Source organism: Pristiophorus japonicus, chromosome X (genome assembly GCF_044704955.1).
Source record: "Pristiophorus japonicus isolate sPriJap1 chromosome X, sPriJap1.hap1, whole genome shotgun sequence".
Classification (NCBI taxonomy): Eukaryota; Metazoa; Chordata; class Chondrichthyes; family Pristiophoridae; genus Pristiophorus; species Pristiophorus japonicus.
In genome coordinates this window covers 29,533,742-29,558,990 of record NC_092010.1, presented here as the reverse complement: position 1 = coordinate 29,558,990, position 25,249 = coordinate 29,533,742, and positions in this window count along the sequence as shown.

Genomic DNA, 25,249 nt, shown 5'->3' with positions numbered 1-25,249 from the left:
CAGTGACATACCGTGTTGCGGGAAATTCATCAGTGACATACCGCCGGGCGGGAAATTCATCAGTGAAATACCACCGGCGGGAAGTTCATCAGTGACATACCGCGGGGCGGGAAATTCATCAGTGACATACCGCCGGGCGGGAAATTCATCAGCTGCATACCGCCGGGCGGTAAATTCATCAGTGACGTACCGCCGGGCGGGAAACTCATCAGTGACATACCGTGGTGCGGGAAATTCCTCAGTGACATACCACCGGGCGGTAAATTCATCAGTGACATACCATGGGGCGGGAAATTCATCAGTGACATACCGCCGGGCGGGAAATTCATCAGTGACATACCATGGGGCGGGAAATTCATCAGTGACATACCGCCGGGCGGCAAATTCATCAGTGACATACCGTGGTGCGGGAAATTCATCAGTGACATACCGCAGGGTGGGAAATTCATCAGTGACATATCACCAGGCGGGAAATTCATCAGTGACATACCGCCGGGCGGTAAATTCATCAGTGACATACCACGGGGCGGGAAATTCATCAGTGACATACCGCCGGGCGGGAAATTCATCAGTGACATACCGCCGGGCGGGAAATTCATCAGTGACATACTGTGTTGCGGGAAATTCATCAGTGACATACCGCGGGGCGGGATATTCATCAGTGAAATACCACCGGCGGGAAGTTCATCAGTGACATGCCGCCGGGCGGGAAATTCATCAGTGACATACCACCGAGCGGGAAATTCATCAGTGACATACCGCCAGTCGGGAAATTCATCAGTGACATACCGCCGGGCGGGAAATTCATCAGTGACATACCGTGGTGCGGAAAATTCATCAGTGACGTACCGCAGGGTGGGAAATTCATCATCTACATACCGCGAGGCGGGAAATTCATCAGTGACATACCGCCAGGCGGGAAATTCATCAGTGACATAACGCCGGCCGGGAAATTCATCAGTGACATGCCGCCGGGCGGGAAATTCATCAGTGACATACTGCCGGGCGAGAAATTCATCATCTACATACCGCGAGGCGGGAAATTCATCAGTGACATACCGTGGTGCGGGAAATTCATCAGTGACGTACCGCAGGGTGGGAAATTCATCAGTGACATACCGCCGGGCGGGAAATTCATCAGTGACATACCGCTAGGCGGGAAATTCATCAGTGACATAACGCCGGCCGAGAAATTCATCAGGTACATACTGCTGGGCGAGAAATTCATCAGTGACATACCGCCGTGCGGGAAATTCACCAGTGACATACCGCCGGGCGGGAAATTCATCAGTGACACACCTCCGGGCGGGAAATTCATCAGCTACATACCGCCGGGCAAGAAATTCATCAGTGACATACCGCCGTGCGGGAAATTCATCAGTGACATACCGCGGGGCTGGAAATTCATCAGCTACATACCGCGGGCCGGGAAATTCATCAGCGCCATACTGCAGGGCGGGAAATTGATCTGTGACACACCGCGGGGCGTGAAATTCATCAGTGACATACCGCGGGGCGGGAAATTCATCTGTGATATTCCGCGAGGCGGGAAATTCATCAGCTACATACCGCCAGGCGGGAAATTCATCAGTGACATACCGCGAGGCGGGAAATTCATCAGCTACATACCGCCGGGCAGCAAATTCATCCGTGACATACCGCCGGATGAGAAATTCATCAGCAACATACCGCCGGGCGAGAAATTCATCAGTGACGTACCGCAGGGTGGGAAATTCATCATCTACATACCGCGAGCTGGGAAATTCATCAGTGACATACCGTGGTGCGGGAAATTCATCAGTGACGTACCGCAGGGTGGGAAATTCATCAGTGACATACCGCCAGGCGGGAAATTCATCAGTGACATAACGCCGGCCGGGAAATTCATCAGTGACAAAACGCGGGGCGGGAAATTCATCAGTGACATAGCGCCGGGCGAGAAATTCATCATCTACATACCGCGAGGCGGGAAATTCATCAGTGACATACCGTGGTGCGGGAAATTCATCAGTGACATACCGTCGGGAGGGAAATTAATCAGTGACATACCGCCAGGCGGGAAATTTATCAGTGACATAAAGCCGGGTGGGAAATTCATCAGTGACATACCGTCGGGAGGGAAATTCATCAGTGACATACCGCCGGGCGAGAAATTCATCATCTACATACCGCGAGGCGGGAAATTCATCAGTGACATACCGTGGTGCGGGAAATTCATCAGTGACGTACCGCAGGGTGGGAAATTCATCAGTGACATACCGCCGGGCGGGAAATTCATCAGTGACATACCGCTAGGCGGGAAATTCATCAGTGACATAACGCCGGCCGAGAAATTCATCAGGTACATACTGCTGGGCGAGAAATTCATCAGTGACATACCGCCGTGCGGGAAATTCACCAGTGACATACCGCCGGGCGGGAAATTCATCAGTGACACACCTCCGGGCGGGAAATTCATCAGCTACATACCGCCGGGCAAGAAATTCATCAGTGACATACCGCCGTGCGGGAAATTCATCAGTGATATACCGCGGGGCTGCAAAATTCATCAGCTACATACCGCGGGCCGGGAAATTCATCAGCGCCATACTGCAGGGCGGGAAATTGATCTGTGACACACCGCGGGGCGTGAAATTCATCAGTGACATACCGCGGGGCGGGAAATTCATCTGTGATATTCCGCGAGGCGGGAAATTCATCAGCTACATACCGCCAGGCGGGAAATTCATCAGTGACATACCGCGAGGCGGGAAATTCATCAGCTACATACCGCCGGGCAGCAAATTCATCCGTGACATACCGCCGGATGAGAAATTCATCAGCAACATACCGCCGGGCGAGAAATTCATCAGTGACGTACCGCAGGGTGGGAAATTCATCATCTACATACCGCGAGCTGGGAAATTCATCAGTGACATACCGTGGTGCGGGAAATTCATCAGTGACGTACCGCAGGGTGGGAAATTCATCAGTGACATACCGCCAGGCGGGAAATTCATCAGTGACATAACGCCGGCCGGGAAATTCATCAGTGACAAAACGCGGGGCGGGAAATTCATCAGTGACATAGCGCCGGGCGAGAAATTCATCATCTACATACCGCGAGGCGGGAAATTCATCAGTGACATACCGTGGTGCGGGAAATTCATCAGTGACATACCGTCGGGAGGGAAATTAATCAGTGACATACCGCCAGGCGGGAAATTTATCAGTGACATAAAGCCGGGTGGGAAATTCATCAGTGGTACATACCGTCGGGAGGGAAATTAATCAGTGACATACCACCGGGCGGGAAATTCATCAGTGACATACTGCCGGGCGGGAAATTCATCAGTGACATAACGCCGGCCGGGAAATTCATCAGTGACATACTGCCGGGCGGGAAATTCATCAGTGACATACCACGGGGCGGGAAATTCATCAGTGACATACCATGGGGCGGGAAATTCATCAGTGACATACCACCGAGCGGGAAATTCATCAGTGACATACCGCCAGTCGGGAAATTCATCAGTGACATACCGCCGGGCGGGAAATTCATCAGTGACATACCGTGGTGCGGGAAATTCATCAGTGACATACCGCCGGGCGGTAAATTCATCAGTGACATACCGTGGTGCGGAAAATTCATCAGTGACGTACCGCAGGGTGGGAAATTCATCATCTACATACCGCGAGGCGGGAAATTCATCAGTGACATACCGTGTTGCGGGAAATTCATCAGTGACATACCGTGGTGCGGGAAATTCATCAGTGACATACCGTCGGGAGGGAAATTAATCAGTGACATACCGCCAGGCGGGAAATTCATCAGTGACATACCGTGGTGCGGGAAATTCATCAGTGACATACCGTGGTGCGGGAAATTCATCAGTGACATACCGTCGGGAGGGAAATTAATCAGTGACATACCGCCAGGCAGGAAATTTATCAGTGACATAAAGCCGGGTGGGAAATTCATCAGTGACATACCACGGGGCGGGAAATTCATCAGTGACATACCATGGGGCGGGAAATTCATCAGTGACATACCACCGAGCGGGAAATTCATCAGTGACATACCGCCAGTCGGGAAATTCATCAGTGACATACCGCAGGGCGGGAAATTCATCAGTGACATACCGTGGTGCGGGAAATTCATCAGTGACATACCGCCGGGCGGTAAATTCATCAGTGACATACCGTGGTGCGGAAAATTCATCAGTGACGTACCGCAGGGTGGGAAATTCATCATCTACATACCGCGAGGCGGGAAATTCATCAGTGACATACTGCCAGGCGGGAAATTTATCAGTGACATAACGCCGGCCGGGAAATTCATCAGTGACATAACGCCGGGCGGGAAATTCATCAGTGACATACCGCCGGGCGGGAAATCCATCTGTGACACACCACCGGTCGGGAAATTCATCAGTGACATACCGCCGGGCGGGAAATTCATCAGTGACATACCGTGGTGCGGGAAATTCATCAGTGACATACCGCCGGGCGGTAAATTCATCAGTGACATACCGTGATGCGGTAAATTCATCCGTGATGCGGGAAATTCATCAGTGACGTACCGCAGGGTGGGAAATTCATCGTCGACATACCGCGAGGCGGGAAATTCATCAGTGACATACCGTGGTGCGGGAAATTCATCAGTGACATACCGCAGGGTGGGAAATTCATCAGTGACATACCGCGGGGCGGGAAATTCATCAGTGACATACCGTGGTGCGGGAAATTCATCAGTTCCGTACCGCAGGGTGGGAAATTCATCAGTGACATACCGTCAGGAGGGAAATTAATCAGTGACATACCGCCAGGCGGGAAATTCATCAGTGACATACCGTGTTGCGGGAAATTCATCAGTGACATACCGTCGGGAGGGAAATTAATCAGTGACATACCGCCAGGCGGGAAATTCATCAGTGACATACCGTGGTGCGGGAAATTCATCAGTGACGTACAGTGGTGCGGGAAATTCATCAGTGACATACCGTCGGGAGGGAAATTAATCAGTGACATACCGCCAGGCGGGAAATTTATCAGTGACATAAAGCCGGGTGGGAAATTCATCAGTGACATACCGTCGGGAGGGAAATTAATCAGTGACATACCACCGGGCGGGAAATTCATCAGTGACATACTGCCGGGTGGGAAATTCATCAGTGACATAACGACGGCCGGGAAATTCATCAGTGACATACCACCGGGCGGGAAATTCATCAGTGACATACCGTCGGGAGGGCAATTAATCAGTGACATACCACCGGGCGGGACATTCATCAGTGACATACCGCGGGGCGGGAAATTCATCAGTGACATACCGCGGTGCGGGAAATTCATCAGTGCCATACTGTGGTGCGGGAAATTAATCAGAGACATACCGTGGGGCGGGAAATTAATCAGTGACATACCGTGTTGCGGGAAATTCATCAGTGACATTCCGCCGGGCGGGAAATTCATCAGTGACATACCGCCAGGCCAGGAAATTCATCAGTGACATACCGCCGGGCGGGAAATTCATCAGTGAAATACCACTGGCGGGAAGTTTATCAGTGACATACCGTGTGGCGGGAAATTCATCAGTGACATACCGCGGGGCGGGAAATTCATCAGCTACATACCGCCGGGCAGCAAATTCATCAGTGACATACCGCCGGGCGGGAAATTCATCAGTGACATATCGCCGGGCGGAAAATTCATCAGTGACATACCGCCGGGCGGGAAATTCATCAGTGACATACCGTGGTGCGGGAAATTCATCAGTGACATACCGCCGGGCGGGAAATTCATCAGTGACATACCGCCGGTCGGGAAATTCATCAGTGACATACCGCCGGGCGGGAAATTCATCAGTGACATACCGTGGTGCGGGAAATTCATCAGTGACATACCGCCGGGCGGTAAATTCATCAGTGACATACCGCCGGGCGGGAAATTCATCAGCGCCATACCGCGGGGTGGGAAATTGATCAGTGACATACCGCCAGTCGGGAAATTCATCAGTGACATACCGCCGGGCGGGAAATTCATCAGTGACATACCGTGGTGCGGGAAATTCATCAGTGACATACCGCCGGGCGGTAAATTCATCAGTGACATACCGTGGTGCGGAAAATTCATCAGTGACGTACCGCAGGGTGGGAAATTCATCATCTACATACCGCGAGGCGGGAAATTCATCAGTGACATACTGCCAGGCGGGAAATTTATCAGTGACATAACGCCGGCCGGGAAATTCATCAGTGACATACCGTGTTGCGGGAAATTCATCAGTGACATACCGTGGTGCGGGAAATTCATCAGTGACATACCGTCGGGAGGGAAATTAATCAGTGACATACCGCCAGGCGGGAAATTCATCAGTGACATACCGTGGTGCGGGAAATTCATCAGTGACATACCGTGGTGCGGGAAATTCATCAGTGACATACCGTCGGGAGGGAAATTAATCAGTGACATACCGCCAGGCAGGAAATTTATCAGTGACATAAAGCCGGGTGGGAAATTCATCAGTGACATACCACGGGGCGGGAAATTCATCAGTGACATACCATGGGGCGGGAAATTCATCAGTGACATACCACCGAGCGGGAAATTCATCAGTGACATACCGCCAGTCGGGAAATTCATCAGTGACATACCGCCGGGCGGGAAATTCATCAGTGACATACCGTGGTGCGGGAAATTCATCAGTGACATACCGCCGGGCGGTAAATTCATCAGTGACATACCGTGGTGCGGAAAATTCATCAGTGACGTACCGCAGGGTGGGAAATTCATCATCTACATACCGCGAGGCGGGAAATTCATCAGTGACATACTGCCAGGCGGGAAATTTATCAGTGACATAACGCCGGCCGGGAAATTCATCAGTGACATAACGCCGGGCGGGAAATTCATCAGTGACATACCGCCGGGCGGGAAATCCATCTGTGACACACCACCGGTCGGGAAATTCATCAGTGACATACCGCCGGGCGGGAAATTCATCAGTGACATACCGTGGTGCGGGAAATTCATCAGTGACATACCGCCGGGCGGTAAATTCATCAGTGACATACCGTGATGCGGTAAATTCATCCGTGATGCGGGAAATTCATCAGTGACGTACCGCAGGGTGGGAAATTCATCGTCGACATACCGCGAGGCGGGAAATTCATCAGTGACATACCGTGGTGCGGGAAATTCATCAGTGACATACCGCAGGGTGGGAAATTCATCAGTGACATACCGCGGGGCGGGAAATTCATCAGTGACATACCGTGGTGCGGGAAATTCATCAGTTCCGTACCGCAGGGTGGGAAATTCATCAGTGACATACCGTCAGGAGGGAAATTAATCAGTGACATATCGCCAGGCGGGAAATTCATCAGTGACATACCGTGTTGCGGGAAATTCATCAGTGACATACCGTCGGGAGGGAAATTAATCAGTGACATACCGCCAGGCGGGAAATTCATCAGTGACATACCGTGGTGCGGGAAATTCATCAGTGACGTACAGTGGTGCGGGAAATTCATCAGTGACATACCGTCGGGAGGGAAATTAATCAGTGACATACCGCCAGGCGGGAAATTTATCAGTGACATAAAGCCGGGTGGGAAATTCATCAGTGACATACCGTCGGGAGGGAAATTAATCAGTGACATACCACCGGGCGGGAAATTCATCAGTGACATACTGCCGGGTGGGAAATTCATCAGTGACATAACGACGGCCGGGAAATTCATCAGTGACATACCACCGGGCGGGAAATTCATCAGTGACATACCGTCGGGAGGGCAATTAATCAGTGACATACCACCGGGCGGGACATTCATCAGTGACATACCGCGGGGCGAGAAATTCATCAGTGACATACCGCGGTGCGGGAAATTCATCAGTGCCATACTGTGGTGCGGGAAATTAATCAGAGACATACCGTGGGGCGGGAAATTAATCAGTGACATACCGTGTTGCGGGAAATTCATCAGTGACATTCCGCCGGGCGGGAAATTCATCAGTGACATACCGCCAGGCCAGGAAATTCATCAGTGACATACCGCCGGGCGGGAAATTCATCAGTGAAATACCACTGGCGGGAAGTTTATCAGTGACATACCGTGTGGCGGGAAATTCATCAGTGACATACCGCGGGGCGGGAAATTCATCAGCTACATACCGCCGGGCAGCAAATTCATCAGTGACATACCGCCGGGCGGGAAATTCATCAGTGACATATCGCCGGGCGGAAAATTCATCAGTGACATACCGTGGTGCGGGAAATTCATCAGTGACATACCGCCGGGCGGGAAATTCATCAGTGACATACCGCCGGGCGGGAAATTCATCAGTGACATACCGTGGTGCGGGAAATTCATCAGTGACATACCGCCGGGCGGGAAATTCATCAGTGACATACCGCCGGTCGGGAAATTCATCAGTGACATACCGCCGGGCGGGAAATTCATCAGTGACATACCGTGGTGCGGGAAATTCATCAGTGACATACCGCCGGGCGGTAAATTCATCAGTGACATACCGCCGGGCGGGAAATTCATCAGCGCCATACCGCGGGGTGGGAAATTGATCAGTGACACACCGCGGGGCGGGAAATTCATCAGTGACATACCGCCGGGCGGGAAATTCATCAGTGACATACCGTGGGGCGGGAAATTCACCAGTGACATACCACCGAGCGGGAAATTCATCAGTGACATACCGCCGGCCGGGAAATTCATCAGTGACATACCGCCGGGCGGGAAATTCATCAGTGACATACCGTGGTGCGGGAAATTCATCAGTGACATACCGCCGGGCGGTAAATTCATCAGTGACATACCGTGATGCGGTAAATTCATCAGTGACATACCGCCGGGCGGTAAATTCATCAGTGACATACCGTGATGCGGTAAATTCATCAGTGACGTACCGCAGGGTGGGAAATTCATCGCCGACATACCGCGAGGCGGGAAATTCATCAGTGACATACCATGGGGCGGGAAATTCATCAGTGACATACCACCGAGCGGGAAATTCATCAGTGACATACCGCCAGTCGGGAAATTCATCAGTGACATACCGCCGGGCGGGAAATTCATCAGTGACATACCGTGGTGCGGGAAATTCATCAGTGACATACCGCCGGGCGGTAAATTCATCAGTGACATACCGTGGTGCGGAAAATTCATCAGTGACGTACCGCAGGGTGGGAAATTCATCATCTACATACCGCGAGGCGGGAAATTCATCAGTGACATACTGCCAGGCGGGAAATTTATCAGTGACATAACGCCGGCCGGGAAATTCATCAGTGACATAACGCCGGGCGGGAAATTCATCAGTGACATACCGCCGGGCGGGAAATCCATCTGTGACACACCACCGGTCGGGAAATTCATCAGTGACATACCGCCGGGCGGGAAATTCATCAGTGACATACCGTGGTGCGGGAAATTCATCAGTGACATACCGCCGGGCGGTAAATTCATCAGTGACATACCGTGATGCGGTAAATTCATCCGTGATGCGGGAAATTCATCAGTGACGTACCGCAGGGTGGGAAATTCATCGTCGACATACCGCGAGGCGGGAAATTCATCAGTGACATACCGTGGTGCGGGAAATTCATCAGTGACATACCGCAGGGTGGGAAATTCATCAGTGACATACCGCGGGGCGGGAAATTCATCAGTGACATACCGTGGTGCGGGAAATTCATCAGTTCCGTACCGCAGGGTGGGAAATTCATCAGTGACATACCGTCAGGAGGGAAATTAATCAGTGACATATCGCCAGGCGGGAAATTCATCAGTGACATACCGTGTTGCGGGAAATTCATCAGTGACATACCGTCGGGAGGGAAATTAATCAGTGACATACCGCCAGGCGGGAAATTCATCAGTGACATACCGTGGTGCGGGAAATTCATCAGTGACGTACAGTGGTGCGGGAAATTCATCAGTGACATACCGTCGGGAGGGAAATTAATCAGTGACATACCGCCAGGCGGGAAATTTATCAGTGACATAAAGCCGGGTGGGAAATTCATCAGTGACATACCGTCGGGAGGGAAATTAATCAGTGACATACCACCGGGCGGGAAATTCATCAGTGACATACTGCCGGGTGGGAAATTCATCAGTGACATAACGACGGCCGGGAAATTCATCAGTGACATACCACCGGGCGGGAAATTCATCAGTGACATACCGTCGGGAGGGCAATTAATCAGTGACATACCACCGGGCGGGACATTCATCAGTGACATACCGCGGGGCGAGAAATTCATCAGTGACATACCGCGGTGCGGGAAATTCATCAGTGCCATACTGTGGTGCGGGAAATTAATCAGAGACATACCGTGGGGCGGGAAATTAATCAGTGACATACCGTGTTGCGGGAAATTCATCAGTGACATTCCGCCGGGCGGGAAATTCATCAGTGACATACCGCCAGGCCAGGAAATTCATCAGTGACATACCGCCGGGCGGGAAATTCATCAGTGAAATACCACTGGCGGGAAGTTTATCAGTGACATACCGTGTGGCGGGAAATTCATCAGTGACATACCGCGGGGCGGGAAATTCATCAGCTACATACCGCCGGGCAGCAAATTCATCAGTGACATACCGCCGGGCGGGAAATTCATCAGTGACATATCGCCGGGCGGAAAATTCATCAGTGACATACCGTGGTGCGGGAAATTCATCAGTGACATACCGCCGGGCGGGAAATTCATCAGTGACATACCGCCGGGCGGGAAATTCATCAGTGACATACCGTGGTGCGGGAAATTCATCAGTGACATACCGCCGGGCGGGAAATTCATCAGTGACATACCGCCGGTCGGGAAATTCATCAGTGACATACCGCCGGGCGGGAAATTCATCAGTGACATACCGTGGTGCGGGAAATTCATCAGTGACATACCGCCGGGCGGTAAATTCATCAGTGACATACCGCCGGGCGGGAAATTCATCAGCGCCATACCGCGGGGTGGGAAATTGATCAGTGACACACCGCGGGGCGGGAAATTCATCAGTGACATACCGCCGGGCGGGAAATTCATCAGTGACATACCGTGGGGCGGGAAATTCACCAGTGACATACCACCGAGCGGGAAATTCATCAGTGACATACCGCCGGCCGGGAAATTCATCAGTGACATACCGCCGGGCGGGAAATTCATCAGTGACATACCGTGGTGCGGGAAATTCATCAGTGACATACCGCCGGGCGGTAAATTCATCAGTGACATACCGTGATGCGGTAAATTCATCAGTGACATACCGCCGGGCGGTAAATTCATCAGTGACATACCGTGATGCGGTAAATTCATCAGTGACGTACCGCAGGGTGGGAAATTCATCGCCGACATACCGCGAGGCGGGAAATTCATCAGTGACATACCATGGTGCGGGAAATTCATCAGTGACGTACCGCAGGGTGGGAAATTCATCAGTGACATACCGCGGGGCGGGATATTCATCAGTGACATTCTGCCGGGCGAGAAATTCATCATCTACATACCGCGAGGCAGGAAATTCATCAGTGACATACCGTGGTGCGGGAAATTCATCAGTTCCGTACCGCAGGGTGGGAAATTCATCAGTGACATACCGTCAGGTGGGAAATTAATCAGTGACATACCGCCAGGCGGGAAATTCATCAGTGACATACCGTGTTGCGGGAAATTCATCAGTGACATACCGTGGTGCGGGAAATTCATCAGTGACATACCGTCGGGAGGGAAATTAATCAGTGACATACCGCCAGGCGGGAAATTCATCAGTGACATACCGTGGTGCGGGAAATTCATCAGTGACATACCGTGGTGCGGGAAATTCATCAGTGACATACCGTCGGGAGGGAAATTAATCAGTGACATACCGCCAGGCGGGAAATTCATCAGTGACATACCGTGGTGCGGGAAATTCATCAGTGACATACCGTGGTGCGGGAAATTCATCAGTGACATACCGTCGGGAGGGAAATTCATCAGTGACATACCACGGGGCGGGAAATTCATCAGTGACATACCATGGGGCGGGAAATTCATCAGTGACATACCACCGAGCGGGAAATTCATCAGTGACATACCGCCAGTCGGGAAATTCATCAGTGACATACCGCCGGGCGGGAAATTCATCAGTGACATACCGTGGTGCGGGAAATTCATCAGTGACATACCGCCGGGCGGTAAATTCATCAGTGACATACCGTGGTGCGGAAAATTCATCAGTGACGTACCGCAGGGTGGGAAATTCATCATCTACATACCGCGAGGCGGGAAATTCATCAGTGACATACTGCCAGGCGGGAAATTCATCAGTGACATAACGCCGGCCGGGAAATTCATCAGTGACATAACGCCGGGCGGGAAATTCATCAGTGACATACCACGGGGCGGGAAATTCATCAGTGACATACTGCCGGGCGGGAAATTCATCAGTGACATACTGCCGGGCGGGAAATTCATCAGTGACATAACGCCGGCCGGGAAATTCATCAGTGACATACCACGGGGCGGGAAATTCATCAGTGACATACCATGGGGCGGGAAATTCATCAGTGACATACCACCGAGCGGGAAATTCATCAGTGACATACCGCCAGTCGGGAAATTCATCAGTGACATACCGCCGGGCGGGAAATTCATCAGTGACATACCGTGGTGCGGGAAATTCATCAGTGACATACCGCCGGGCGGTAAATTCATCAGTGACATACCGTGGTGCGGAAAATTCATCAGTGACGTACCGCAGGGTGGGAAATTCATCATCTACATTCCGCGAGGCGGGAAATTCATCAGTGACATACTGCCAGGCGGGAAATTTATCAGTGACATAACGCCGGCCGGGAAATTCATCAGTGACATACCGTGTTGCGGGAAATTCATCAGTGACATACCGTGGTGCGGGAAATTCATCAGTGACATACCGTCGGGAGGGAAATTAATCAGTGACATACCGCCAGGCGGGAAATTCATCAGTGACATACCGTGGTGCGGGAAATTCATCAGTGACATACCGTGGTGCGGGAAATTCATCAGTGACATACCGTCGGGAGGGAAATTAATCAGTGACATACCGCCAGGCAGGAAATTTATCAGTGACATAAAGCCGGGTGGGAAATTCATCAGTGACATACCACGGGGCGGGAAATTCATCAGTGACATACCATGGGGCGGGAAATTCATCAGTGACATACCACCGAGCGGGAAATTCATCAGTGACATACCGCCAGTCGTGAAATTCATCAGTGACATACCGCCGGGCGGGAAATTCATCAGTGACATACCGTGGTGCGGGAAATTCATCAGTGACATACCGCCGGGCGGTAAATTCATCAGTGACATACCGTGGTGCGGAAAATTCATCAGTGACGTACCGCAGGGTGGGAAATTCATCATCTACATACCGCGAGGCGGGAAATTCATCAGTGACATACTGCCAGGCGGGAAATTTATCAGTGACATAACGCCGGCCGGGAAATTCATCAGTGACATAACGCCGGGCGGGAAATTCATCAGTGACATACCGCCGGGCGGGAAATCCATCTGTGACACACCACCGGTCGGGAAATTCATCAGTGACATACCGCCGGGCGGGAAATTCATCAGTGACATACCGTGGTGCGGGAAATTCATCAGTGACATACCGCCGGGCGGTAAATTCATCAGTGACATACCGTGGTGCGGGAAATTCATCAGTGCCATACTGTGGTGCGGGAAATTAATCAGAGACATACCGTGGGGCGGGAAATTAATCAGTGACATACCGTGTTGCGGGAAATTCATCAGTGACATTCCGCCGGGCGGGAAATTCATCAGTGACATACCGCCAGGCCAGGAAATTCATCAGTGACATACCGCCGGGCGGGAAATTCATCAGTGAAATACCACCGGCGGGAAGTTCATCAGTGACATACCGTGTGGCGGGAAATTCATCAGTGACATACCGCGGGGCGGGAAATTCATCAGCTACATACCGCCGGGCAGCAAATTCATCAGTGACATACCGCCGGGCGGGAAATTCATCAGCTACATACCGCCGGGCGGTAAATTCATCAGTGACATACCACCGGGCGGGAAACTCATCAGTGACATACCGTGGTGCGGGAAATTACTCAGTGACATACCACCGGGCGGTAAATTCATCAGTGACATACCGCCGGGTGGGAAATTCATCAGTGACATACCATGGGGCGGGAAATTCATCAGTGACATACCGCCGGGCGGGAAATTCATCAGTGACATACCGTGGTGCGGAAATTCATCAGTGACATACCGCCGGGCGGGAAATTCATCAGTGACATACTGCCGGGCGAGAAATTCATCATCTACGTACCGCGAGGCGGGAAATTCATCAGTGACATACCGTGGTGCGGAAAATTAATCAGTGACATACCGCAGGGTGGGAAATTCATCAGTGACATACCGTGGTGCGGGAAATTCATCAGTGACATACCACCGGTGGGAAATTCATCAGTGACATACCGTGGTGCGGGGAATTCATCAGTGACATACCGTCGGGAGGGAAATTCATCAGTGACAAACCGCCGGGCGGGAAACTCATCAGTTACATACCGTCGGTCGGGAAATGCATCAGTGACATACCACCGGGCGAGACATTCATCAGTGACATACCACCGGGCAGGAAATTCATCAGTGACATACCGCCAGGCTGGGAAATTCATCAGTGACATACCGCCAGGCAGGAAATTAATCAGTGACATACCGCCAGGCGGGAAATTCATCAGTTACATACCGCCAGGCAGGAAATTCATCAGTGACATACCGCCAGGCAGGAAATTAATCAGTGACATACCGCCAGGCGGGAAATTCATCAGTTACATACCGCCAGGCGGGAAATACATCAGTGACATACCGCCGGGCGGTAAATTCATCAGTGACATACCGCCGGGCGGGAAACTCATCAGTGACATACCGTGGTGCGGGAAATTACTCAGTGACATACCACCGGGCGGTAAATTCATCAGTGACATACCGCCGGGTGGGAAATTCATCAGTGACATACCATGGGGCGGGAAATTCATCAGTGACATACCGCCGGGCGGGAAATTCATCAGTGACATGCCGTGGTGCGGGAAATTCATCAGTGACATACCGCAGGTTGGGAAATTCATCAGTGACATACCGCCGGGCGGTAAATTCATCAGTGACATACCGCCGGTCGGGAAATTCATCAGTGACATACCGCCGGGCGGGAAATTCATCAGTGACATACCGTGGTGCAGGAAATTCATCAGTGACATGCCGCCGGGCGGGAAATTCATCAGTGACATACCGCCGGTCGGGAAATTCATCAGTGACATACCGCCGGGCGGGAAATTCATCAGTGACATACCGTGGTGCAGGAAATTCATCAGTGACATGCCGCCGGGCGGGAAATTCATCAGTGACATACCGCCGGGCGAGAAATTCATCATCTACATACCGCGAGGCGTGAAATTCATCAGTGACATACCGTGGTGCGGGAAATTTATCAGTGACATACCACCGGGCGAGAAATTCATCATCTACATACCGCGAGGCGTGAAATTCATCAGTGACATACCGCAGGGTGGGAAATTCATCAGTGACATACCACCGGGCGGGAAACTCATCAGTGACATAACGCGGGGCGGGAAATTCATCAGTGACATACCGTGGTGCGGGAAATTCATCTGTGACATACCACCGGGCGGGAAATCCATCAGTGACATACCGTGGTGCGGAAAATTCCTCAGTGACATGCCACGGGGCGGGAAATTCATCAGTGACATACCGCCAGGCGGGAAATTCATCAGCTACATACCGCCAGGCGGGAAATTATCAGTGACAGACCGCCGGGCGGGAAATTCATCAGCTACATACCGCCAGGCGGGAAATTATCAGTGACATACCACCGGGCGGGTAATTCATCAGCTCCATACCGCCCGGCGGGAAATTCATCAGCTACATTCCGCCGGGCAGGAAATTCATCAGTGACATACCGCAAGGTGGGAAATTCATCAGTGACATACCGTGGTGCGGGAAATTCATCAGTGACATACCACCGGTGGGAAATTCATCAGTGACATACCGTGGTGCGGGGAATTCATCAGTGACATACCGTCGGGAGGGAAATTCATCAGTGACATACCACCGGGCTGGAAATTCATCAGTGACAAACCGCCGGGCGGGAAACTCATCAGTTACATACCGTCGGTCGGGAAATGCATCAGTGACATACCACCGGGCGAGACATTCATCAGTGACATACCACCGGGCAGGAAATTCATCAGTGACATACCGCCAGGCTGGGAAATTCATCAGTGACATACCGCCAGGCAGGAAATTAATCAGTGACATACCGCCAGGCGGGAAATTCATCAGTTACATACCGCCAGGCAGGAAATTCATCAGTGACATACCGCCTGGCAGGAAATTAATCAGTGACATACCGCCAGGCGGGAAATTCATCAGTTACATACCGCCAGGCGGGAAATACATCAGTGACATACTGCCGGGCAGGAAATTCATCAGTTACATACCGCCGGTCGGGAAATTCATCAGTTACATACCGCCGGTCGGGAAATTCATCAGTTACATACCGCCGGTCGGGAAATTCATCAGTGACATACCGCCAGGCGAGAAATTCATCAGGTACATACCGCCGGTCTGGAAATTCATCAGTGACATACCGCGGTGCGGGAAATTCATCAGTGCCATACTGTGGTGCGGGAAATTAATCAGAGACATACCGTGGGGCGGGAAATTAATCAGTGACATACCGTGTTGCGGGAAATTCATCAGTGACATTCCGCCGGGCGGGAAATTCATCAGTGACATACCGCCAGGCCAGGAAATTCATCAGTGACATACCGCCGGGCGGGAAATTCATCAGTGAAATACCACCGGCGGGAAGTTCATCAGTGACATACCGTGTGGCGGGAAATTCATCAGTGACATACCGCGGGGCGGGAAATTCATCAGCTACATACCGCCGGGCAGCAAATTCATCAGTGACATACCGCCGGGCGGGAAATTCATCAGCTACATACCGCCGGGTGGTAAATTCATCAGTGACATACCGCCGGGCGGGAAACTCATCAGTGACATACCGTGGTGCGGGAAATTACTCAGTGACATACCACCGGGCGGTAAATTCATCAGTGACATACCGCCGGGTGGGAAATTCATCAGTGACATACCATGGGGCGGGAAATTCATCAGTGACATACCGCCGGGCGGGAAATTCATCAGTGACATGCCGTGGTGCGGGAAATTCATCAGTGACATACCGCAGGTTGGGAAATTCATCAGTGACATACCACCAGGCGGGAAATTCATCAGTGACATACCGCCGGGCGGTAAATTCATCAGTGACATACCGCCGGTCGGGAAATTCATCAGTGACATACCGCCGGGCGGGAAATTCATCAGTGACATACCGTGGTGCAGGAAATTCATCAGTGACATGCCGCCGGGCGGGAAATTCATCAGTGACATACCGCCGGTCGGGAAATTCATCAGTGACATACCGCCGGGCGGGAAATTCATCAGTGACATACCGTGGTGCAGGAAATTCATCAGTGACATGCCGCCGGGCGGGAAATTCATCAGTGACATACCGCCGGGCGAGAAATTCATCATCTACATACCGCGAGGCGTGAAATTCATCAGTGACATACCGTGGTGCGGGAAATTTATCAGTGACATACCGCAGGGTGGGAAATTCATCAGTGACATACCACCGGGCGGGAAACTCATCAGTGACATAACGCGGGGCGGGAAATTCATCAGTGACATACCGTGGTGCGGGAAATTCATCTGTGACATACCACCGGGCGGGAAATCCATCAGTGACATACCGTGGTGCGGAAAATTCCTCAGTGACATGCCACGGGGCGGGAAATTCATCAGTGACATACCGCCAGGCGGGAAATTCATCAGCTACATACCGCCAGGCGGGAAATTATCAGTGACAGACCGCCGGGTGGGAAATTCATCAGCTACATACCGCCAGGCGGGAAATTATCAGTGACATACCACCGGGCGGGTAATTCATCAGCTCCATACCGCCCGGCGGGAAATTCATCAGCTACATTCCGCCGGGCAGGAAATTCATCAGTGACATACCGCCGGGCGAGAAATTCATCAGTCACCTACCGCCGGTCGGGAAATTCATCAGTGACATACCGTGGTGCGGGTAATTCATCAGTGACATACCGTCGGGAGGGAAATTCATCAATGACATACAGTGGTGCAGAAATTCATCAGTGACATACCGTGGTGCGGGTAATTCATCAGTGACATACCGCCGGGCGGGAAATTCATCAGTGACATACCGCCGGGCGGGAAATTCATCAGTGACATACAGTGGTGCGGAAATTCATCAGTGACATACCGCCGGGCGGGAAATTCATCAGTGACATACTGCCGGTCGAGAAATTCATCATCTACGAACCGCGAGGCGGGAAATTCATCAGTGACATACCGTGGTGCGGAAAATTCATCAGTGACATACCGCAGGGTGGGAAATTCATCAGTGACATAACACCGGGTGGGAAATTCATCAGTGACATACCGTGGGGCGGGAAATTCATCAGTGACATACCACCGGGCGGGAAATTCATCAGTGACATACCGTTGGGAGGGAAATTCATCAGTGACATACCACCGGGCTGGAAATTCATCAGTGACATACCGCAAGGCGGGAAACTCATCAGTGTCATACCGCCGGGCGGGAAATTCATCAGTGACATACCACCGGGCGGGAAATTTATCAGCGACATACCACCGGGCGGGAAATTCATCAGTGACATACCGCAGGGCGGGAAATTCATCAGTGACATACCGTGGTGCGGGTAATTCATCAGTGACATATCGCCGGGCGGGAAATTCATCAGTGACATACCGCCGGTCGGAAAATTCATCAGTGACATACCGCTGGGCGGGAAATTCATCAGTGACATACCGCGGGGCGGGAAATTCATCAGTGACATACCGCCAGGCCGGGAAATTCATCAGTGACACACCACCGGGCTGGAAATTCATCATCTACGTACCGCGAGGCGGGAAATTCATCAGTGACATACCGTGGTGCGGAAAATTAATCAGTGACATACCGCAGGGTGGGAAATTCATCAGTGACATACCGTGGTGCGGGAAATTCATCAGTGACATACCACCGGGCGGGAAATTCATCAGTGACATACCGCCGGGCGAGAAATTCATCAGTGACATACCGCCGGGCGGGAAATTCATCAGTTACATACCGCCGGGCGGGAAACTCATCAGTTACATACCGTCGGTCGGGAAATGCATCAGTGACATACCACCGGGCGAGACATTCATCAGTGACATACCACCGGGCAGGAAATTCATCAGTGACATACCGCCAGGCTGGGAAATTCATCAGTGACATACCGCCAGGCAGGAAATTAATCAGTGACATACCGCCAGGCGGGAAATTCATCAGTTACATACCGCCAGGCAGGAAATTAATCAGTGACATACCGCCAGGCAGGAAATTAATCAGTGACATACCGCCAGGCGGGAAATTCATCAGTTACATACCGCCAGGCGGGAAATACATCAGTGACATACCGCCGGGCGGTAAATTCATCAGTGACATACCGCCGGGCGGGAAACTCATCAGTGACATACCGTGGTGCGGGAAATTACTCAGTGACATACCACCGGGCGGTAAATTCATCAGTGACATACCGCCGGGTGGGAAATTCATCAGTGACATACCATGGGGCGGGAAATTCATCAGTGACATACCGCCGGGCGGGAAATTCATCAGTGACATGCCGTGGTGCGGGAAATTCATCAGTGACATACCGCAGGTTGGGAAATTCATCAGTGACATACCGCCGGGCGGTAAATTCATCAGTGACATACCGCCGGTCGGGAAATTCATCAGTGACATACCGCCGGGCGGGAAATTCATCAGTGACATACCGTGGTGCAGGAAATTCATCAGTGACATGCCGCCGGGCGGGAAATTCATCAGTGACATACCGCCGGTCGGGAAATTCATCAGTGACATACCGCCGGGCGGGAAATTCATCAGTGACATACCGTGGTGCAGGAAATTCATCAGTGACATGCCGCCGGGCGGGAAATTCATCAGTGACATACCGCCGGGCGAGAAATTCATCATCTACATACCGCGAGGCGTGAAATTCATCAGTGACATACCGTGGTGCGGGAAATTTATCAGTGACATACCGCAGGGTGGGAAATTCATCAGTGACATACCACCGGGCGGGAAACTCATCAGTGACATAACGCGGGGCGGGAAATTCATCAGTGACATACCGTGGTGCGGGAAATTCATCTGTGACATACCACCGGGCGGGAAATCCATCAGTGACATACCGTGGTGCGGCAAATTCCTCAGTGACATGCCACGGGGCGGGAAATTCATCAGTGACATACCGCCAGGCGGGAAATTCATCAGCTACATACCGCCAGGCGGGAAATTATCAGTGACAGACCGCCGGGCGGGAAATTCATCAGCTACATACCGCCAGGCGGGAAATTATCAGTGACATACCACCGGGCGGGTAATTCATCAGCTCCATACCGCCCGGCGGGAAATTCATCAGCTACATTCCGCCGGGCAGGAAATTCATCAGTGACATACCGCCGGGCGAGAAATTCATCAGTCACCTACCGCCGGTCGGGAAATTCATCAGTGACATACCGTGGTGCGGGTAATTCATCAGTGACATACCGTCGGGAGGGAAATTCATCAATGACATACAGTGGTGCGGAAATTCATCAGTGACATACCGCCGGGCGGGAAATTCATCAGTGACATACTGCCGGGCGAGAAATTCATCATCTACGTACCGCGAGGCGGGAAATTCATCAGTGACATACCGTGGTGCGGGAAATTCATCAGTGACATACCACCGGGCGGGAAATTCATCAGTGACATACCGCCGGGCGAGAAATTCATCAGTGACATACCGCCGGGCGGGAAATTCATCAGTTACATACCGCCGGGCGGGAAACTCATCAGTTACATACCGTCGGTCGGGAAATGCATCAGTGACATACCACCGGGCGAGACATTCATCAGTGACATACCACCGGGCAGGAAATTCATCAGTGACATACCGCCAGGCTGGGAAATTCATCAGTGACATACCGCCAGGCAGGAAATTAATCAGTGACATACCGCCAGGCGGGAAATTCATCAGTTACATACCGCCAGGCAGGAAATTAATCAGTGACATACCGCCAGGCAGGAAATTAATCAGTGACATACCGCCAGGCGGGAAATTCATCAGTTACATACCGCCAGGCGGGAAATACATCAGTGACATACCGCCGGGCGGTAAATTCATCAGTGACATACCGCCGGGCGGGAAACTCATCAGTGACATACCGTGGTGCGGGAAATTACTCAGTGACATACCACCGGGCGGTAAATTCATCAGTGACATACCGCAGGTTGGGAAATTCATCAGTGACATACCGCCGGGCGGTAAATTCATCAGTGACATACCGCCGGTCGGGAAATTCATCAGTGACATACCGCCGGGCGGGAAATTCATCAGTGACATACCGTGGTGCAGGAAATTCATCAGTGACATGCCGCCGGGCGGGAAATTCATCAGTGACATACCGCCGGGCGAGAAATTCATCAGTGACATACCGCCGGGCGGGAAATTCATCAGTGACATACCGCCAGGCGGGAAATTTATCAGTGACATACCGCAGGGTGGGAAATTCATCAGTGACATACCACCGGGCGGGAACCTCATCAGTGACATAACGCGGGGCGGGAAATTCATCAGTGACATACCGTGGTGCGGGAAATTCATCTGTGACATACCACCGGGCGGGAAATCCATCAGTGACATACCGTGGTGCGGCAAATTCCTCAGTGACATGCCACGGGGCGGGAAATTCATCAGTGACATACCGCCAGGCGGGAAATTCATCAGCTACATACCGCCAGGCGGGAAATTATCAGTGACAGACCGCCGGGCGGGAAATTCATCAGCTACATACCGCCAGGCGGGAAATTATCAGTGACATACCACCGGGCGGGTAATTCATCAGCTCCATACCGCCCGGCGGGAAATTCATCAGCTACATTCCGCCGGGCAGGAAATTCATCAGTGACATACCGCCGGGCGAGAAATTCATCAGTCACCTACCGCCGGTCGGGAAATTCATCAGTGACATACCGTGGTGCGGGTAATTCATCAGTGACATACCGTCGGGAGGGAAATTCATCAATGACATACAGTGGTGCGGAAATTCATCATCTACGTACCGCGAGGCGGGAAATTCATCAGTGACATACCGTGGTGCGGAAAATTCATCAGTGACATACCGCAGGGTGGGAAATTCATCAGTGACATAACACCGGATGAGAAATTCATCAGTGACATACCGTGGGGCGGGAAATTCATCAGTGACATACCACCGGGCGGGAAATTCATCAGTGACATACCGTTGGGAGGGAAATTCATCAGTGACATACCACCGGGCTGGAAATTCATGAGTGACATACCGCAAGGCGGGAAACTCATCAGTGTCATACCGCCGGGCGGGAAATTCATCAGTGACATACCGCAGGGCGGGAAATTCATCAGTGACAAACCACCGGGCGGGAAATTTATCAGCGACATACCACCGGGCGTGAAATTCATCAGTGACATACGGCCGGGCGGGAAATTCATCAGTGACATACCGTGGTGCGGGTAATTCATCAGTGACATATCGCCGGGCGGGAAATTCATCAGTGACATACCGCCGGTCGGAAAATTCATCAGTGACATACCGCCGGGCGGGAAATTCATCAGTGACATACCGTGGTGCGGAAATTCATCAGTGACATACCGCCGGGCGGGAAATTCATCAGTGACATACTGCCGGGCGAGAAATTCATCATCTACGTACCGCGAGGCGGGAAATTCATCAGTGACATACCGTGGTGCGGAAAATTAATCAGTGACATACCGCAAGGTGGGAAATTCATCAGTGACATACCACCGGGCGAGACATTCATCAGTGACATACCACCGGGCAGGAAATTCATCAGTGACATACCGCCAGGCTGGGAAATTCATCAGTGACATACCGCCAGGCAGGAAATTAATCAGTGACATACCGCCAGGCAGGAAATTAATCAGTGACATACCGCCAGGCGGGAAATTCATCAGTTACATACCGCCAGGCGGGAAATACATCAGTGACATACTGCCGGGCAGGAAATTCATCAGTTACATACCGCCAGGAGGGAAATTCATCAGTTACATACCGCCGGGCGGGAAATTCATCAGTGACATACCGCCGGGCGGGAAATTCATCAGTTACATACCGCCGGGCGGGAAATTCATCAGTTACATACCGCCGGGCGGGAAATTCATCAGTTACATACCGCCAGGCGGGAAATTCATCAGTGACATACCGCCAGGCGGGAAATTCATCAGTGACATACCGCCGGGCGGGAAATTCATCAGTTACATACCGCCGGGCGGGAAATTCATCAGTTACATACCGCCGGTCGGGAAATTCATCAGTTACATACCGCCGGTCGGGAAATTCATCAGTGACATACCGCCAGGCGAGAAATTCATCAGGTACATACCGCCGGTCTGGAAATTCATCAGTGACATACCGCCGGGCAGGAAATTAATCAGTGACATACCGCCAGGCGGGAAATTCATCAGTGACATACCGTCGGGCGGGAAATTCATCAGTTACATACCGCCGGTCTGGAAATTCATCAGTGACATACCGCCGGCCGGGAAATTCATCAGTGACATACCGTGGTGCAGCAAATTCATCAGTGACATGCCGCCGGGCGGGAAATTCATCAGTGACATACCGCCGGGCGAGAAATTCATCATCTACATACCGCGAGGCGGGAAATTCATCAGTGACATACCGTGGTGCGGGAAATTCATCAGTGACATACCGTGGGGAGGGAAATTCATCAGTGACATACCACCGGGCGGGAAATTCATCAGTGACATACCGCCGGGCGGGAAATTCATCAGTGACATACCGCCGGTCGGGAAATTCATCAGTGACATACCGCCGGGCGGGAAATTCATCAGTGACATACCGTGGTGCAGGAAATTCATCAGTGACATGCCGCCGGGCGGGAAATTGATCAGTGACATACTGCCGGGCGGGAAATTCATCAGTTACATACCGCGAGGCGGGAAATTCATCAGTGACATACCGTGGTGCGGGAAATTTATCAGTGACATACCGCAGGGTGGGAAATTCATCAGTGACATACCACCAGGTGGGAAATTCATCAGTGACATACCGTGGGGCGGGAAATTCATCAGTGACATACCACCGGGCAGGAAATTCATCAGTGACATACCGTCGGGAGGGAAATTCATCAGTGACATACCGCCGGGCGGGAAACTCATCAGTGTCATACCGCCGGGCGGGAAATTCATCAGTGACATAACGCGGGGCGGGAAATTCATCAGTGACATACCGTGGTGCGGGAAATTCATCTGTGACATACCAGCGGGCGGGAAATCCATCAGTGACATACCGTGGGGCGGGAAATTCCTCAGTGACATACGACGGGGCGGGAACTTCATCAGTGACCTACCGCGGGGCGGGAAATTCATCAGTGACATACCGCCGGGCGGGAAATTCATCAGTGACATACCGCTGGGCGGGAAATTCATCAGTGACATACCGCGGGGCGGGAAATTCATCAGTGACATACCGCCGGGCGGGAAATTCATCAGTGACATATCGTGGTGCGGAAATTCATCAGTGACATACCGCCGGGCGGGAAATTCATCATCTACGTACCGCGAGGCGGGAAATTCATCAGTGACATACCGTGGTGCGGAAAATTAATCAGTGACATACCGCAGGGTGGGAAATTCATCACTGACATACCGTGGTGCGGGAAATTCATCAGTGACATACCACCGGTGGGACTTTCATCAGTGACATACCGTGGTGCGGGGAATTCATCAGTGACATACCGTCGGGAGGGAAATTCATCAGTGACATACCGCCGGGCGGGAAACTCATCAGTGTCATACCGCCGGGCGGGAAATTCATCTGTGACATAACGCGGGGCGGGAAATTCATCAGTGACATACCGTGGCGCGGGAAATTCCTCAGTGACAAACCACCGGGCGGGAAATCCATCAGTGACATACCGTGGTGCGGGAAATTCCTCAGTGGCATACCACGGGGCGGGAAATTCATCAGTGACATACCGTGGTGCGGGAAATTTATCAGTGACATACCGCAGGGTGGGAAATTCAT